The sequence below is a fragment of the Lissotriton vulgaris genome, chromosome 2_1 (assembly GCF_964263255.1).
Source record: "Lissotriton vulgaris chromosome 2_1, aLisVul1.2, whole genome shotgun sequence".
In the NCBI taxonomy this organism is placed as follows: domain Eukaryota; kingdom Metazoa; phylum Chordata; class Amphibia; order Caudata; family Salamandridae; genus Lissotriton; species Lissotriton vulgaris.
In genome coordinates this window covers 1,227,891,038-1,227,907,735 of record NC_141687.1, presented here as the reverse complement: position 1 = coordinate 1,227,907,735, position 16,698 = coordinate 1,227,891,038, and the positions used below count along the sequence as shown (strand labels likewise).

Sequence of the window (16,698 nt, the reverse complement as noted above, 5' to 3'; positions counted from 1 at the left end):
TGTGTCTTCCTACCCGGCTGTCCCTTCTGTGTCTTCCTACCTGGCTGTCCCTTCTTTGTGTTCCTACCCGGCTGTCCCTTCTGTGTCTTCCTACCTGGCTGACCCTTCTTTGTGTTCCTACCCGGCTGTCCCTTCTGTGTCTTCCTACCTGGCTGACCCTTCTTTGTCTTCCTACCTGGCTGACCCTTCTTTGTCTTCCTACCCGGCTGTCCCTTCTTTGTCTTCCTACCCGGCTGTCCCTTCTGTGTCTTCCTACCCGGCTGTCCCTTCTTTGTGTTCCTACCCGGCTGTCCCTTCTTTGTCTTCCTACCCGGCTGTCCCTTCTTTGTCTTCCTACCCGGCTGTCCCTTCTGTGTCTTCCTACCTGGCTGACCCTTCTTTGTCTTCCTACCCGGCTGTCTCTTCTGTGTCTTCCTACCCGGCTGTCCCTTCTGTGTCTTCCTACCCGGCTGTCCCTTCTGTGTCTTCCTACCCGGCTGTCCCTTCTGTGTCTTCCTACCCGGCTGTCCCTTCTTTGTCTTCCTACCCGGCTGTCCCTTCTGTGTCTTCCTACCCGGCTGTCCCTTCTTTGTCTTCCTACCCGGCTGTCCCTTCTGTGTCTTCCTACCTGACTGTCTCTTCTTTGTTTTCCTTCCCGGCTGTCCCTTCTTTGTCTTCCTACTCGGCTGTCCGAGTATATATGCAACCATTATAAGTGCACAGAAAGTGCCTGCTGCTTTTCAGGCTGGGGTCGCATCACGCTTCAACAAGGAACTTATCCGCATGCAGTGCCTACTGCCTTCCGTGTTCTGGGTGGAAGCACTGACTCTCATTCACATCTAAAGCCTGATGCAAGTAGTAACGTTTATTGAGACCCCCCTCTCCCTGTACTTGGCACAGGCCTGCCTGTTTTTATGCGTTATCTTCTTTTTTTTTTCTCAAGTTGTTGTATCTGTTTTTTCCAAAACACTCCTACTCTGTTACAACCCGCTGCTCCCCCTGTCCCATGTCCCTGTGTTTCTATGCCCCTTGTTTTCCTGCCCAACCGGTGTTATTCTCTCTAAGGTTACCTTTCCTCAAGGCTACTTGCCCCCTGGGTCTAGGTGCCTGGAGATCCTCTTTCCTCCATCCTGTCCTTCCCAGGCTCCGCGGATAGATATTGATAAATGTGTAGACAGGTCGCTGAATCAGAGGCATAGGTAGGTAGATGGACAGACAGGTATGTCAGTAATGAAGGATAAACCCTAGGATAAAGGCAAAGCTCGACTATCTGTGACCAGTGGAAGAGGACAGTGAAAGAATAAACATCTACAGAGGATAAGATACTCTGATGGGCCAGACATGTGTATATATGGCATTGGAAGGCCTGGGCCAAGAGCCGTAATCTGTCTGAGTTTTTCTCAATTTTGGTCTCAATGTAACATTGTGTGGGATATTGGTCATAGGACAAAAAGTGCATGCGATATCTTTCCCTAATGAAAATATAGAGAGTAAGACTTTTTGTTACGAGGGACAAATAAGTAAAATATTATTGTTGTATTTTATTACAAAATGACTACTTGTTGGCCGCACTATTATAAAGCATTGCCCAAGAGAGGCCAATCCGAGCCGCAACGTAGGACCGAATGCCATGGGCTGAGGTGCAAGTAACGAAAATGCAAGAGGCTCACACACAACCACACACACTACCACACACACAATCACACACAACCACACAAACACAATCACACACACACAAACTAACAATTCCAATCCAACCCACATAATTCCACTACACACCACATGCATACACTCCAAAACACATGGCTAAAAGACATTGCCATTTACAATGCCATTAGCTCTAACTCAAATAAATCCGAGACCTATTGCATTTCCAATGCTTGTTTCTCTCTGTTTCTCGATAAACCTGTTTGCCAGGGTCCTCCCCTGGGCATCGCACTCAGGGCGTATGAGGCTTCCTTACTATGTTAAGTTTCATTTCCGGTTGTACTGCACAACGCTTTGTTGCCCATGTGATTAAGTTGGCAAAGAAGTTGCTCAACTCTTGCAAGCTTTTTACAAGCCTTGGGGTGCTTTCTTTTATCAAATCCTCGTCTCGGGACGATGTTTACAAAGCTGGAGGCCATCCATCTCTACAAAGAAAGTGATAATCTGTCTGGGGAGTCGGTTTCTAAGCACTAGAATGCCAGAGTGTGTAGGCATACACTTCCAAGAAGGGGCCTTGGGTTATGAAATAAAATAGTAGTGGAGAAAATATTGAGAGGAAGAATGGATAAAGATCTGTTATCAGATAGTGCTCACTCTCTATTATAAGTAGGTGTTACTGCCTGCTTCTTAGGATATTAACAGCTGTTAAAATCCTCTGAGGAATAGGGTAATTAACTGTTGGTAACACCTTGCCACCATTTGGTAATAAGGCTATTACAACTCATGCCCCAATTCACACCTGCCTAACGCAGCCAGAAAAAACATACCTACCCCCGCTGTCTACCTAATGTTTCTGAAACTATAAGATGCTAGGAAACAACAGTGATAGTTCATTAAGCGTTCTGATTGGCTGACCCAATCTCAGTATCCAATACAGTTTCATCTGTCGAATCTCTTCACTCAGTAGTTTGCACCTCTGGTTTTTAGATGGATGTCACAGGAGTAATACAATTCACAAGACTTGTCACGATAAGATTCTGGTCAAACATGTTAGAATTGTGTATATTACTGTATGCAACTATTAATTTGAGCTTGCCTCCACCGCACGATTATACCACCCCCACTACTCCCGTCCTTCCCCAAAACTCTGGCGATCAAGAGGGTCATGCAAGTCTGCGCTGGATTCAGCAAATAAAACTAAATAACTCTTTAAACTAAAAAAAGTGAAAAAAGGCTTATTTTTGACGTTCATTTTTGCGGACTGGTGAGGTGGAATGTGTCTGTATTCAGTCAGCAGGGAGAGCACACCGTTGCATATGGGGTGGCTGGTTTTGTGTGTGTGGGTGCAAATGCAATAGGTGTCGCATTTGCGAGAGATTAGGCTATTGGCTTTGTAAATGACAATGCCATTTATTTATGTTGTCAATGCCAACACATAAATAAAAATGTTGTCATTTACAATGCCAATAGCTCTAACTTTTCCAAAGGCGAAACCGTTGCATTGTAAATGCTTGTTTTAGGGTGTGCTGCTCTAATACTTTCGCCAGGAAGGAGAGCTGGGAAATTGGTCTGTAGTTTTTAAGAGTGTAATAGTTTGTAGTCAACTAGTAAGATCAAACACCTATTTTCACTTGGCAAGACATCATAGGGGCCTAGAAAAATCTATTCCCACTTTTTCCCATGGGTTCTCTGGAAGAGGAACAGGACATAGTGGAGGGGAAAGAGTTTTCCATTGTTTGTCAGATAATAGACATTCTGTACAATTTTCAATCATTTTTCGGACTTGTAAGTCTAAAGATGGCCACCAATAAAATTGTTTGATGCGCTGGCAGGTCTTGGTAACACCTAAATGACCTTGATGTGCTGAATGAATAATTGAATTGAGTAAAGACTCAGGTGGAACAAACAAATTATTTTGTAAAATCATGTCATTGACTAAGAAAAGTTCATCAGAAACATTGGCAAAAGCTTTTAAATCTTGAGATAAAACTCTACGTTCTGGCCATTTGTTTACAATAAAATTCTTAACCTTTGAAGGAGCTGCATCATTAAGATAAGCTGTACTCCATTATGTTCAGAAATGGGAGAACATTCAGCAATGGCATCAACAACTGCAACAACACACTCAACATCATCATCCATTTCCGGTATTTCATTTAATGACATCCTTGATAAACAGTCCGCCCTGAAGTTTTTTCCACCAGGAATGTGCTTTATAACAAAATGAAGCTCATTGAGTTTTGACAATAAATGGACTAATCTGACGGATGCTTCATTTGAAGTGCTTTTAGAAAGCATGTGCATGAGTAGCTTGTGATCTGTATATACTCAAATTCTCGACCCAAAATATCGATTCTTAACTTGTGAATGGCCCAGACGCAAGCTAAGGCTTCGTGTTCAATGGTACTGTATTTAGTCTCAGCAGGCTGAAGTGCTCTTGATCCAACAGCAACAGTGTGTTCTTTACCTGCTACCCATTGACTCAAAACAGCACTTGAAACCATCCTAGTATGGGTGTAAGGCAGGTGAGTTTTCGATTAGTTTTTTGACTTGTTCAAAAATTGACTGAAGATTATCTGACCAAGTACATTTTGTACCCTTTCTTAAAAGAGCCAGTAAGGGTTCCACAATTTGTGCATGTCCTTGTACAAACCTGGCATAATATTCTGCCAACCCTGAAATGAACGTAAGGAATCTCTGTCTTTGGGGGGTGTGGCATCCCTAATGGCTTTAATGAGGGAACATTTTGGTTTTATGCCATTAAGTGATAATGTGTGTCCTAAGTAATCTAATTCTTGTACTGCAAATTTACACTTATCGTGTCTGAGGGTCATGCCAACCTTTTCTAGTACTCCTAACACTTTGAAAAGAACTTCATCATGTTTTGAAACATTGCTTGCAAACACTAGGATGTCGCCCTGGTAAGCTTGTACGCCAGGAATATCTTTGAGCAGGGTATCCATGAGTTTCTGAAAAACGCTAGCCACAGAGGCTAGTCCAATTGGCAGTCTCAAATATTTGTAAGCATCAAACAGTGTTACGAAAGTGGTTAACTCTTGGGATTTGAGAGAGAGGGGAATCTGGTGATAAGCAGATTTAAGGTCTAACAAGGAAAAATACTTTGTTCCATCTATTTTGGCTAAAAGATAATGAATTTTAGGTAAGGGATAACAATCTACAATGATGTTGTTATTAAGGGAACGCAAGTCTGCACATAGCCTAACCTCACCACTTTTTTTGCGTACCAAAACTATGGGAGAAACCCATTCAGAGGAGTTGCAAGGTGTAATAATTCCCTCATCAGATAGGTTTTTAAGAACCTTCTTTAAATCATCTCTTGCACTCAAGGGTAAAGATCGTACCGTGTGAACAACGGGTTGGGCATTAGCTTTGAGACGTATTTCATGTTTAAAACCTAAAACGTTGCCAACCTTGTTCTGAAAAACACTGGTAAACCGAGTAAGATGTCAATATTATAATTAGAGACAGAAAGATGGTCAACATCAATGTGCTTGGGTTCCTGGTAGCTGTAATAATCATGAGAAATGTCTCCTAAAGTGACTGGTTGATCAGAACCAGGTTTGAGAAGTAAGCCCATTTTGGCTAAATCTAACCAACCCACAATATTTCTCCCCTTCATAGCCACGTAAACTTTTGTGTAGTAAGTGCGTCTAGTCAAACATTCAATTCTGGAATGAAAGTATCCTGACATCTCAATATCTTTTTCTCCATACGCCTTGGGATAAGATGTCTAATTTGATAAGAGAAACGTGTCCATGCCAGTGTGCGTGAAACTCCATACCTGAGAGAATGGTGATTGGGGAAACTTAATCGGCTTTGACTTTAAGAGGAACTGTGCCAACTAGTAATTCACAGCACGGTCCCTTAACTTTAGAAACATCAATTTAATCACATTCAATTGATAATAAGACATCATTCAGAGGATTAGAGCAGGGTCCAATACTTTCTTTGAATTCAATGTTGTTTACTCTGGTGAATTTTCTGCCATTTCTGCATACAGCTCGAAAATGTCCTAACTTTTTGTAAGAAGAGCATCTTTTGCCAGAGATGGACAGTTAAGAGAATTGCCAATTTGATCCTTTGACCCACATCTATAACAAATAGTGGGTTTTTTGAAAGTTTGTTTAGTAGATGTGTTGATGAGATGAACAGAACAAGACGTGGAAGGTTCATCCACTGAATGAACATTTAATTGTGAGGCGCTTTCTTGTAAAATTTTCGAAGAAATAGTTGCTCTTTCAATGCCCTTGGCAATAGCTATAGTTTTTGCTAAGGATGGGGTTTTACAACTTAATAGTCGTTCTTGAATTTGTTTTGAAGAGCATGAAAAAATGAATTGATCTCTAATGCAAGTATCTGTGCTTGAGCCATATTCGCATGTAGATGCCAACATTCTAAGTTGTGCGATATAATCCTCTACACTCTCTTCTTAATTCTGTTTTCTTTTGAAGAAGTTATGGCGTTCTAATACAATGCTGGGTTTATCAGAATATTGTTTATTAAGGCGTGCAAAAGCCTCCTGATATGTGTCCTAATTGTCACCAGAACTACCAGTGGGTGCATGGAATATAGGAAGGTTTTCAAAAACTTGTTGAGCTGCAATACCAAGACAACCATATAAAATAGCAACTTTACGAGGTGGTGAATATTTCAAAGTGTCAATCGCTACAAGATAGTTCTCAAAACCAGTGTTGTCATTTAAGTACATGTTTACCTGGAGTTTGTAGAAAAGGAGCTGGTGTCTGGAATTGTTGAGCTGATTCCATGGAAAGTAGTTATGTTGCCTGAGCTTGATTACTAAAACAAGTTATGGCACTTAATAATAATATTTTATACGATTGTAGAAACTATATATTAATGATAAAATATGCAGAAATAGGATCACAGTCAATCACTGAGATGAGTAACAATTAATTCTTATAATTTCCGATAGACAACGATGGATCAATGACAAGTAAAGCGTGCCTTTCGCTGTGAAAAGAAACAGTAAAGTGTGCAAATCGCTGTGAAAATAAGCTATTAATGTGTAGAAGACAGGCAAAGCGTGCCTATCTCTGCGAAAATAAGTATTATTATTTTTAGAAAGCGTGTCTATTGCTGTTGTGAAAGCAATAGATGAGTAAAATACTTGAATCTCTGGAATATCAAGATGATGGCTTGACGCTGTTGTCATGGAGATGGTTGTGCGTAATTTTCTATGGGTGATGGGCTTGTTTCGCTGGATACTTGAATCATCAGCGCATTCTAATCAGAAGGCGTGTGCGTGAAAATTCAAGAGACGCGCAGTGGGGAGCAAGCATTCGAAGATGACCAACTGTCACGCAGAAACAAGGTAGGCCCAAAAGTAATAAAATTCGTACAACCGTGATTCCAAGGAGTAGAAAGTCGCCGAAAACTGCTGCATATTCTGTATCTGATCAGCTGCAAGCCGCTCCTGTTGAAACAAAGTGAAGGCATAGGAATCCAACACTTGAGGTCCAGGATTGTAGAAGCCAGAGGCTGGATGTTGGCGGTGGGTGTGCAGAAGGTTCCGCCTTGTCGCAAATTTGTTAAGTAATGAGACTCAGGAAGCGCGAGGTGAGTTCCAAGATTTATTCAAGGAGATTTGTACACCCATGACCAGAGTCGTCCAGCTGCAGAGGATGAAACACCAACTGTGGCGTTGCTAGGATTCTCTGAAACGGAGCAGCCGCGATCGAGAATGTGGAGAACAAACAAAGGAAAACATAACCTTCACGAGTCTCGTGATGACACGCGACTCGTGATTACAGTAAACCATATGCAAGCAGGATACATTGTACTTACAACAGTGGGCTACGGCTCCTGGCCCTCCTTATTCAAGAACATGGCAATTTGCCAGGCATGGCCACGACCTCTTCTTGTTCTCTCTTCACTGGCCCTATATCTCACACCACTGCTTGCTTCGACACCAGACCGTTTGGCTTCTGAAAGGCTTTGCCTATGTTGTCTGGGAGTTTCTCCTGAGGTTGCTTTAGCAATACAACAGTGTTACCGGCTGTCTACCTTGCATAACCAACATTAGTGTTTTTTTGTCATATGGTAATCTTTAAAAAATTTAGTTCTAGTTTCTGGTGACCCATTGTTCTTCCCTGACTTATTACAAGAAGGGTTCAAAGCGGGATTTGCAATACTTCTCTATGATGTCTGCTAACTGCCTGCTTTTCATTGTCAACAAGGTATCCCAGAGACCATGCTTGGTCTTGCTGCTCGCCTCTTACACAGTTTTTAAGCGGATTAGATCTAGGGGATATTCAAGTGTTCCTTTTTCTCACCTACTTCTTTTGCTTAAGGATCTTCAATCACCTCCACTTGAAGGCTTGGAAGAGATATCTTTAAAGATTTTGGGGCTTATTTATGGTGCATCACTATTAATCTGGGAAAAGGTGACGTACCAGTGGCACAAGGAGCTTGTAAATAAGCCCCTCTGTTGTCTAAGGATGTGTTCCTAGTAGAAATCAATGTTGTGCTTTTCGCGCTACGGATCAATTCCTTCGCTTTTTTTCCTGAAAGCCTTGTTTTGCAAACCTGCCCATATTTTTTTAAAAGGTTATTTCCTATTTCCACCTTCACCGGGAAATTATTCCTCCATACATCTGCCCTTCTTCCTCATTAGAACTGCTCTACTTTCCTTGGTTATTAGATGGTCATTATCAACATATTTGAATTTGACATCAAATTCCCATAATATTCCTCCCCATCCAGACGCCTCCCCAGGGCCGGCTCTAGGCTCATGGTGGCCCTGTGCAGGGAGCGTAGGTAGGAGGCCCCGGAAGAGGGGGTCCGGGCGGGGCGGAGTATGTAGCAATCTTAAAATTAGTACCTTTATAACATTCTGGGCATAGTTTAACTTTGACGACTTTGTTAGAAGAGACACTGCACATATACGATAATTGATTTCTCTCCCGCATTTTAAGCTGCTGCTGTATAATATTTGAAAGACACACCACCCTATACTATTGCGCCGGCCGCTATGAACACTGGAAGGCATTGGTCATGATCTATTATGCACTAGCTACTTGTAGCAAGAGTCACAGTGACATGAACATATGAAAGTTCAGTTGGTGAAAATTAAACATATCAAGAAGTGCCATGTTCCAAGTGACCATATGACACACATAACTGCCTACAATGGACTCTGAAATTGAAAAAAAAATACATATACAAAACTATGCTCAGCTTCTTTCCTAAATAAGGGAGAATCGTACTGATTGAAGAAAGCATCCAATTTTAATTTCAAACCACAAGTAAAGTTAAAGTTGCCTTCCTCATGCCAAGCTATAAAAAACACAGATAGACATCACTTTTATGTATAACAGTCGAAAACGTAACATGGGCCCCCGGATCCCCTGCGGTGCACACCCCTCAGGTGTCACCCTGCTTTACATTAAAAATTAGATTGGTATATCTAAGCAAAGGGAAATTTTACGATCACTCGCTTGAATTATGACACTGATAAAGGTGCACGAGATTTGAGCATAGGAAAATCAATGCACAGGTGACGGGAATAAAATGAGCAGGGCTCTTGCTAGACATTACAATTAAATATTCACCCAGGCTGTCTGACTCGCGGGCACAGACCGGGAAAATATCTCGTCTGATTTTGCATATCTTGCCTATTGAAATATAACAAAAACCACCTGCATCAATGGCCACTTTCAAGATTTGGTAAATGCAAGCAGGGCGAACACAGACAGATAAGTACCCCCGGCCTGAATCCTTGCAGTCCAGGCAATGTGCCTTTCGAATTTATTTTTGTTTATTCTTCACATTGAGTAATTAATGACTGTCGTCTTTTTAGGACGGAGTTTAAGTTTTGACCTTAACGGAGCACCACAAAGCAACCAAAATCAAGAAATGACCTAACATTATTGTGAGGTCATATTCTAAGAAGCAGTGAAAGTGGGGGTTACGCACAACAGTCACGTTTTCAGATTACTTTTTGTGTGATGATATTTCATACATACTGACATTTTAGAAGAGGAAAGTTGAAGATTTTAAAAAAATATTCGGGAGAAGTTAAGCCGGGGAGGCCGCCAAAATCCCTGCCAGGGGCCGCCACGAATATGTATGTATCCGATTCCTCGTGGCGGCCCCTGGGGTTTGGCGGCCCTGTGCAGGTGCACACTTTGCACATGCCTAAAGCCGGCCCTGGCCTCCCACACAAGACATCATCCCTTGCCACATCGCTTAGGCTATTTCTCCCCCTTTTTAGGTCGCGCATTCAAGACCTCTTGTATATACTTTAGTATATACCTATATGTGTATGTACATTGTGGGCTCTGGAGATCAGCCCTAGGACTTGTCTGCTACCGCTTAGGGACATTTTTTTCTTTTCAATTGCCTTTACTTAACTGTCTTAATAGGAAACAACCAGCAGAGGTCAGTAAAATACCAGAATTGCTTTCTGCTTAGGGACTTTCTTTTTTTAATGTTTCTGGCAACTGCCTCTATTTAATTGTCTTGATAGAAAACGACCAGCAGAGGTCAGTAAAATACCAGAATTGCTTTCTGCTTAGGGACTTTTATTTTTTTATTTTTCTGGCAACTGCCTCTATTTAACGTTCTTGATTGAAAACGATCAGCATAAGTCAGTAAAATACAAGAATAACTTTAGCATTCTCTAGATTCTAATAGAAATTGTCCTCCATGAGCACCCATAGAAAATAATGTTTTTTTCAAATCTTGTATTTTCAGTGATATGACCACCGAAGGCCCAGATTTTATATTAAAAACAGAGTTTTGGACGATACCATTTCCAGCTAAGAGGCAATATTCCTCTCCATGTGTTTCCATACCTGGTGTGTTAAGCAGTTTGGTGCTTATTTTACCTCCATGTTAAAAAACAGTATATGTTTCAGCACCCAGGCTAAATACATATAAGGTCCCAAAGGCAAGACCGATTGCATTGCAAACGCTTGTTTCATCTACCTTGCCCTTTCCTCTCACTGTTCTCTCTCTTTCCCCACTTTTTCTTCTCTTCACATATTCGTCTCCAATCCGCACCGTGATACTACTCTGGGGCATTAAAAACACCAGCGATATAATCTACCTTCATATAATCTCTTTCTCCTCTCCAACATAGATGACACTCTACTTACATTAAAACGAATGTTCTCTTCCGCTGTATCATATCACATCACACCCCTAGCAAGATGTTTACAGTTTCAGAATATTTGATGGTGTTTCCATGTCAACCCACAGACCCCATTAAACAATGTGTTCCTCTCTGCTCTGTACTATGTCTGTGCTTCTACTCTTATAAAATCTTCAATAAAAAGTATTTGAAATTAAAAATTTCCATAATATTTGCTGGATTGGAATGGTGATTTCCATGGTTTATGAGTCATCAAATGTTTCCTTCCCCGCGGAGAGAGGACAGGATGCCTTGTCAATGCAGAACGAGAGCTTTGCGTCGCCTGGCGATTTTCATCTCACTCATTGGTGCCGTTTTTAGACTGCTTGTGGGCTCTATACAGACCACTTTCAAGTCATCTTCGGTGATATTTCATCATCTACTTCAAATTTGGAATCTGAGCTGGTGTCCGTGATTCTCTAACATCGGAAGCCTGATGACTCCCTTAGGACACAGTGGATAACTGTAAAGGAGAGTGTTCCCTGGGCTGCAGAACCCTATTAATCTTGATGTTTGTGTTCTTCATTTCAATTTTTTTTCTACTTTTTTAGGAATTGATGAATACAGCTCTGGGTGTGCCCCTGTTTTGATCAGTTGGTTTTTAAATATTGTAATGCCCGGAGAAAGGTGCGACCAAGATTGTGGTCTTCACTGAAACGCGCATTGGTGAATATCCAGACCTGAAACGTGAGGCCCAGATATTTGTCTAATATTACTTTAAGTGGAATACTTAAGCTTTCTATGTTTAACCTAATTAATGTTTAAAAATTATTTTGAATAATTAGAGTGGAAAGGTTTCTACTCTGGTCCTATTTTTGCTTTGAATCATTATTGTGTTTGTTTTAAGAAGTGGAATGTGTTTTGGAGGAAGTCTGTATTTATTATGGTTGATATGCATGTAGTTGGATCACTTGTAAGAGAGTGTTTAGAGTCGTCCAGAGCTATAAAATTAGTAAATATGTTATTAGCCCTGCCAAATACCACGCGTCAGACGTTAGACTAACGCATTTTAATGTGGTGGTCCCCATCACCGCATTAAAATGCATAGTCACGCAGGCCTGGAAGAAATAGTTTGGCCGCGACTGCAGCTGTGTTCCGTCTTAAATGCCACTGCCAGCCAGAACTCTGAAAGAATGCAGTGACTGAGACTTATGCGAGTGTCCTCTCTCGGGCTTTTCTTGCAGCGGTGGGGCTGGGATTAACTGACTGCATTACCAGCTGCTGAGACCCTGCTGGCCTGGTTGCGTGAACTTGAGCTGAAGTAGCCGGCCATGGAGAAGAAAAGGCGCAGTTATGGGGGGTTGGCACTTGCTGTTTTCCAACAACTTAAACGTGTGCCCCCCCAGCCCCCTCCCCAGTCAGTGATCTCTTTCCTTTGGCGCCCTGAGACTCTCATAGGTCGGCCCCGGGGTCGTGACTGTGGCTTCATATGATTACCGCTGCTGCTGTGAGACTGTGCCCAGGACGGCCACGGTGGCGTCACGTGAGGGTTGCAACTCTAATCACAGGAGTGTCTTTTTGATTTTGCTATAGAAAGTAGTCGCTGTCTGATTCTGTGGGCGAGCAGTAGTTATTGTTCTTTGCGCGCTGCTGCATGTGTGCTAGTTAAGTGCTTGCTTGACCGACCTGCTCACCTCAGGCTTAGTGCCGCTGCGGGCTGAGCTGAGCTGACTTACTGTAATGATAAGCAATCGAGTTGACCCCGCAGCGCCACTGGTGCTGTCTCTAATGTGGTGTGTAGTTCCTTGCATCAGTAAACTAAATTAAACCGATATGGCACCTTCCTTGTTGAGTTGTGTGTTTTTCTGGCAACTCAGGTGCCACCCCCAGTGTCAACGGCAGTGACCTTTCAGCGGCATGGCTTCTTCAGGCATTCTGAATACCGGAGAATCATTCTGAATGGCCGCTGGCATGACCTGTTTGCAGTTTTTGCCTATCATCTCCTGCGCCAGAATGGGGCCACTGGTGCCTCTCAAGTTGTTCACCAAGACACAGTCTGAGTGTCAACAATGATCAATGATACCAGGGAGGACGGTCTAGGCCCCTTCAGATGCAGGCTGATGTTTTCAATTTCTTGCCGGCCTAGGCCCCCAAGAGTTGTTGCTGCTCCCAGCACCAAAGTTAAAGAAGCACAACACTTATCTGCACTTGACAAGTGCTGCTGCCCTGTCATGGGGTGGGGGGGTGACCGGGTGGGGTTCTGTCCAGTCACGGTGGGTCCGAGAGCAGGTGCTGTCAGAGTGTCATTTAAATGCACATGCCGGCACAGCTCTCAAAACAGCGTTGCCATCACTGACTCGACCCCATCCACAAGCAGCTCTTCACATCATTGGTCGTGTGATACAGACTTCAATCTCATCTACACTTCAGCAGCAGCAACACATCAGCAGAAGGCTTTTCCCCAAGCTAGGTGCAGCAGTAGAATTGTTGCGAATCAGCGACTTGCGTACGTCAACAACTAAAGCTGCTGTGATTAAATGTTACTATTCCAAGGTAGGAGATTTGTCTACTGACAATTCACTCTGCATGTTCTACCACAGAGGGTCAGTAGCCCTGCTGCAAATAACGTCACTCTATCATGCAAATCCTAAAACTGTTTATGAGGACTGCTGTGAGTTACTGGTTACTAGGTTAGTTCCCTTCCATTTCTAGTGCTGTGCAGCAGTTTCATCTTAGATATTAGAGTTTCTCGTTGCTCAAATGGGTGCGTTTTGTTTATTTATGTGTTTTCCTCATCCTCATTGCTTGATTTTACTCGGGAGAGAGTATCACTCATAGTCATTTAAATGTCACTCATCATTACACTGCAAACACAAGGAGATGATGGACGGAGCGCTGAAACTTTTCAGACACTCACCCCTAGTCACAGATCTGGGTTGAATCCATCATCATACTTTAGCTCACCTCACCACCCCAGTTCATAGACAGCTATATGCAAATCAGTCTTGACCCTGTGCCTCATGGGAACAGTCCAGCCCGAACTGCCAAGCCATGTCTTCCCTGGAGCAGAAACAAGCATTCTGGGACCGGTTTCTGGGTGGCACCCTTTATCAGACAGGCTAGCTTGAATCCAGTGGCAAAGTGAGCAAGGGACCCACGCCTGGGCATACCCTGCCATCTTAGGGCTAACAAAGCAAACACAAGGAGATAATGGACGGAGAGCTGAAACTTTTCAGACACTCAACCCCAGTCACAGATCTGGGTTGAATCCATCATCATTCTTTACCTCTCTTTACCATCCCAGTTCAGAAACAGCTAAATGCAAATCAGTCTTGACCCTGTGCCTAATGGGAACAGTCCAGCCTGAATTGCCAAGCCATGTCTTCCCTGGACCAGACACAAGCATCCTAGGACCGGTGTCTGGGTAACACGATTTATCAGCCAGGCTAGCTTGAATCCAGTGGCAAAGTGAGCAAAGGACTGGGCATAAACTGCAGTTAGGGCGAACAAAGCAAACACAAGAAGATAATGGACAGAGTGCTGAAAATTTTCAGACACTCACCCCCAGTCACAGATCTGGGTTAAATCCAACATAATTATTTTGCTCACTTCACCACCCCAGTTCAGACACCGCTATATGTAAATCAGTCTTGACCCTGTGCCTCATGGGAATAGTCCAGCGCGAATTGCCAAGCCATGTCTTCCCTGGACCGGAAACAAGCATCCTGGGACCAGTTTTTGGGTAACACCCTTCATTAGCCATGCTAGCTTGAATCCAGTGGCAAGGTGAGCAAGGGACCCACTTCTGGGCATATCCTGCCAACTTAAAGCGAACAAAGCAAACACAAGGAAATGATGGACGGAGCACTGAAACTTTTCAGACACTCACCCGCAGTCACAGATCTGGATTGAATCCATCATCATTCTTTAGCTCAGTTCCTCACCCCAGTTCAGACATAGCTATGTGCAAATCCGTCTTGGCCCTGTGCCTCATGGGAACAGTCCAGCCCGAATTGCCAAGCCATTACTAACCTGGACCGGAAACAAGTATCCTGGGACCGGTTTCTGGGTAACACCCTTCATCAACCAGGCTAGCTTGAATCCAGTGGCAAAGTGAGCAAGGGACCCACGTCTGGACATACCCTGCCAAATTAGGGCGAACAGAGCAAACACAAGGAGATGATGGACGGGGCCCTGAAACTTTTCAGACACTCACCCTCAGTCACAGATCTGGGTTGAATCCATCATCATTCTTTAGCTCACTTCACCACCCCAGTTCAGACACATCTAATTGCAAATCAGTCTTGACCCTGTGCCTCATCGGAACAGTACAGCCCGAATTGCCGAGCCATTTCTTCCCCGGACCGGAAACAAGTATCCTGGGACCGGTTTCTGGGTAACACCCTTCAACAGCCAGGCTAGCTTGAATCCAGTGGCAAAGTGAACAAGGGATCCATGTCTGGGCATACCCTGCCAACTTAGGGTGAACAAAGCAAACACAAGGAGATAATGGACGGAGTGCTGAAACTTTACAGACACTCACCCCCAGTCACAGATCTTGATTAAATCCATCATCATTCTATAGCTCAACTCCAGTTCAGACAGCTATATGCAAATCAGTCTTGACCCTGTGCCTCTTGGGAACAGTCCAGCCTGAATTGCCAAGCCGTGTCTTCCCTGGACCAGAAACAAGCATCCAGTCTTCCCTCAAACCCGCGCGCATGAGCGCCCGCGCTCCTCCGTACCCCGAAGCGCGCGCTGCTGTGTCTGTGGCGCGCACACAGCGCACACATTCCCGAGAGCATTTGCGCCGCCTTTGCATTTAGCAAGTGCTCCCTCTTGCTAAATGTCTTTTGTTTTCTAGAGTGCGGCTGTGGGGTTCATTGTGTGCTTGTGTTTAAATATTCATGTTAATTGCAGAGCCCGTCACGAGCTGTGATTAACACTAATGTTTTAAACAAAAGCACAAATCTGTCCGCAGCCACACTCTAGAAAACAAAAGAAATGCTGCACCACACACAGCGTGTGCTTTTAGAATCACTTAAAAGCACACGCTGTGTTTGTAAGCTAGCTGCATTTCTTCTCTAAATAGAGCTGGGCTGCGGGGTGATAGTGTGCCTTTTTTAAAAAGTTTTCATGTTAATTGCAACCCATGAAGGGCACTGCCATTAACATGAAAACGTTAACAGAGGCGGACAAACACCCCGCAGCTGCGCTCTGTGACAGAATTCATTTTAAATCCATAAATAACTTCAGTGTTCCAAAAGCGTGTATGCCAAAAAGTCTTTCCTTTGATTCTAACAAGTTTAGTGGCATCTTCCCTCTGAACACCTGCATTCTAATCGGCATTTTGTATTTGGAAATGCTTATGACTCCAGCCTCCACTTATAAAGATAGAGCATTTTCAGTGGTCTCTGCTAAAAAGTACGCACTCTTCTCTCCATTTGTTTAGAAAGTTGATAAAACTCATTTTAGTAGTTTTTATTCTACAAACGTTTTACAACAGTTTTTGATCTATCTTAATCTCCTTAATAATTCTAGCAACAAGAAACCAATTTGGTTCACTTTGCACTTTATAAATGAACTAAAGATAATGGACACGATAAGAGTACCGAAATAATGTCCATGGCATACTGAGGGCATCTAACTAAACAATTTGCCAGTTCACAGATTACTGTTATCCTTTGTTACAAGAGATGTCTTACTGTGCACTCCCCGTGAGACGCACAGATCTCAAAGATCACAGATCAGATCAAGCAGTCGTTATTCATTTAAACCAGTAGCATTCTTTGCTAATCATCTTTGAACAAATCCATCAACAAACTTGCTTCACAGAAGGATCCCACCAGAGAAGATCCTTACCAGTCTTCTGCGAGATTAGGATGGGGTCAGTGAGGCATCCCTGATGTTGGGAACCCTGGGATCTCAGCTTCCTCTGCAGGGCGATATATGCCGCC

At 43.3% G+C, this 16,698-nt stretch overlaps 1 protein-coding gene across 5 annotated transcripts in view; it reads left to right on the top strand.

Annotated features, from left to right (window-relative positions):
- Positions 1-16,698, top strand: part of B3GAT1 (beta-1,3-glucuronyltransferase 1) — a 312,275-nt gene that overhangs the window by 241,662 nt on the left and 53,915 nt on the right. The gene's annotated exons all lie outside the window — the stretch shown is intronic.